We start from the raw sequence: 3,515 nt of genomic DNA on the forward strand, positions 1-3,515 counted from the left end.
GGGGGGGGGCTAAATTAAGTTTTTTTTTTTTTTCCTTCAACTTTTTACATCCGGACTTGACATCGATATAATAAGCTTTAAAAATGATAAAACTTTGATAGTGAATTAGCTTATTTTTTTTCCTTCTCAAAATGACTTACAATCATCAAATCACTTGATTTATGCTAGAGCGGGTTCAATATATTAACTAAATATGTGATATTAAAAATATCATTGCACAAAAAAAAAATCATAAAATCTCTTTAAGATCAAATCAATACATAATTAAGCTAATATCAATCAAGAAAAAAAAATGTAAATGAATAAGAAATTAAATTGGGAGTGATTTGAATAGACGGTCAATGTCGAATCTCTTGATCTTGGACCATTTATTGGGCATTTAAATGTCTTAGGGATATCAAAAGTCGGCGATCGTGGGCTCGTTGAACTCTTCTCGTCTAGTCGCTCAATTCGATTATAAGCATGTTATGTTTGGAAACCATTTGGAAATCCAAATTATGATTTAAATCTTCCAAATATGCTTCAGGTATTTGATTTGGAGTCATTTGGGTTCGGATTGTGTCGAATTTAGTGTTGATGGGTTCTATTTTTTGAGATGTTCAGTTCGATTATAAGTTAGTTGAAATCGGAGTTCATATGGTCTCCGATTTAATTTCTAAAATTTTCAACTTTATTTTATCTATAGATTAACCTATATTTTTTTTTTCCATTTTTTTATGGGGGGCACGTGCCCCAAGTTGCACACCCCCCCCCCCACGTGATTAAAATTATATAATCAAAATATTTGATAATATGTTAAAAATTAAGTATTTCTTATATCTTTCTCACTAAAAAAATTTAAAAAGCAATTTTGATTTTTCTCTGAGTTGTGTATACCTATATGCTACGGAAGTTTCAAATACGTGAGATTTTTGGATTGCAAATTTAGTTTTTCTTATCTATTTCTCTGTATTGCTGGCTCCATTTCTGCTTTTGGAATTATTTCTTGGGCTGGCTTCATGCTCCTTGTATTGTTTATTTATTAACATTAAAGGTTGGGATATGTGGGATGGTAAGAATTGAAAAAATCTTTTGGTTGGACTGACTGCTTTTTGGGATACAAAAATTAATGGACTATTATCCTACTTCTTATTATAATTTTAATAGACTAGAAACTAATACAAATACTATACATCAACACACATATCTTATCATTTTGTGGGGGTGATGATGCTATCGAGTTTTTATTTCGATGAATTTGTAAGTGAGATTAAGGCTTCGTTTGGGACGGCTTTTTAATTGTTTCTTAAAGCAGTTTTTTAGTACAAAAAATTCTAATTCTAGAAATTTTTATACTAAAAATTTGTTTTAAAAGCAGTAAAAAATTGTTCCAAACGAAATCTACTGCTTCTTAAAGTATATTTTTATTAAAAAATTTAAATTTTTAAACTAAAAAATTGTTTTAAGAAGCCATAAAAAAGATGAGCTGTTCTAAATGAAGTCTAAGGCTTCGTTTGAGACGGCTTTTTTACTGCTTCTAAAAGCGGCTTTTTAGTATAAATTTTTTAAATTTTATACTAGAAAACCGCTTTAAGAAACAGTAAGAAAGCCGTTCCAAACAAAGCCTAAGACTTCATTTGGAACGACTTTCTTACTCCTTTTTAAGCTGCTTTTTAATTAAAAAAATTTAATTTATGTTCTAAAATATTAGTTTAAGAAATAGTAAGGAAACTATCTTAGATACAACACTATCAATTATGCTTCTCATTGCTTTATTACGAATACTACACATCTCTTGATATCATGTTGTGATAGCACCTTCTGTTGGTTGCAGACCTTTACACACAATTTTTTAGCTATTTTTCTCATTTTAGTTCGATTTTGTTTCCTTTCTATTTAGATTTCAAATAATTATTTTTAGATAATATTGTCTTTTAATTTTTTACGTGTTATTTTGTATATTTTGTTAGTGTCAGTGATGTAATTATTCTCATAAATTAATGAAATGTTGGGGTTGCTCCAAAAAAATAACATTTGACATTTTATACATTTATTTTTAAGTTCTCTTATCAGTGTTTTCTTTTATTTTTCAAATTTAATTAAATTCTTATGAAAAAAAATGGAAGAATATCTTGATGAAGATTGTATCAGGATAGACTTAAAAACTATTAAATGTATTTTAATATTAATACAGTATGTGAATATTTTGTCTTGTAATAATTTCAAGGCAAATCTAATGATTCTTAAATTCATTCTAATATAATTTATATCAGGGTGTTTTAATATTAATTTGTTTCTTTTTTAATAGCATATAATTACAAAAAAGAACAATTATGATATGATATTTTATAAATTCTCTCAATTTATTTATTATCTAGCAACATATTTAAAGAAGAAATTTTGGATCATTATTGATATGCCACCAAAAAATCATCTTGATGGGGCACGAATCTCGATGCAATATGTGAGTCTGAAGCTTCCAAAATTAAATTTGAGACTATCCAAACTCTACTTCAACAAACTTATAGTCAAATTGAATATTTCAAGGAGATGAACTTAATGACACCAATTCAGCTCAATCTGAGCCCAAATCAAAGGATCAAAATATTCTTTGAAGTTTTGGAACATCAAATGGATAATCAAATGATATTCGAATAGGACATGCTTACAGCCGAATCGAGCGGTCCAACTAGATAAATCAAACGAGCCCAATATCAGTGAATTCTGATATCATTAAGAAATAAAAGTTTAAAGAATGCTCCATGATTGAGGGAATTGATATCAATCATTCGATGGAACACTCCAATTTGACCATAGATCTTCTCCATATTAATTTAGCATGACACTCCCAAAAAATTATTAATAGACCTCCATTCTTGACATGAAGGAGACGAGGAAAAAGAGAAGGGCTCTGAGGTTTGAAGAATCCTGGAGCTTAACCCCGGCACAATCGCCGATGAATCTACGCCACCATGTCACCACTGTTGGAGTTCTGCCCAACCATTCATTGGATGTCCGTCTAGTAACCATTGTTGGACTTTCCTCTAACCATTTTCATCCACTGACTATGGTCCCTTCGACCACCATCTCCCATTTATGGTTCATTCAATCACCATCATTTGCCGACTAATATCACTCCAACCTTCGTTGCCTGCTGACTACAATTCATTCGACCTCTGTCTCTCACCGACTATGATCCCTCCGACCTCCGTCGCCAGCTGACTATGAACCCTCGGACCTCTATTGCCCACAGATTATGGTCCCTCTGACCTCTTTTGCCCGTCGTCTATGACCCTTTTGGCCTCCATCGCCGACTATGATCCTTCCGACCTCTGTTGCCCGCCATCTACGGTCCCTCCAACAAATTTCGCACAACTACACTCCTACTAACCTTCTTCGCCAGCCAACTATAGCCCCTCCAATCACCATCATCCAACTATAGTCGTTTCAACCATCATTGTTGACTATGGTCCTTCCGACCTCTGTCGCCAACTACAGTATCTCCAACCAGCGTCACCCGGCTATGGTCCTGCCGA

The sequence above is a fragment of the Dendrobium catenatum genome, unplaced genomic scaffold, assembly GCF_001605985.2.
Source record: "Dendrobium catenatum unplaced genomic scaffold, ASM160598v2 fragScaff_scaffold_390, whole genome shotgun sequence".
Taxonomy (NCBI): Eukaryota; Viridiplantae; Streptophyta; class Magnoliopsida; order Asparagales; family Orchidaceae; genus Dendrobium; species Dendrobium catenatum.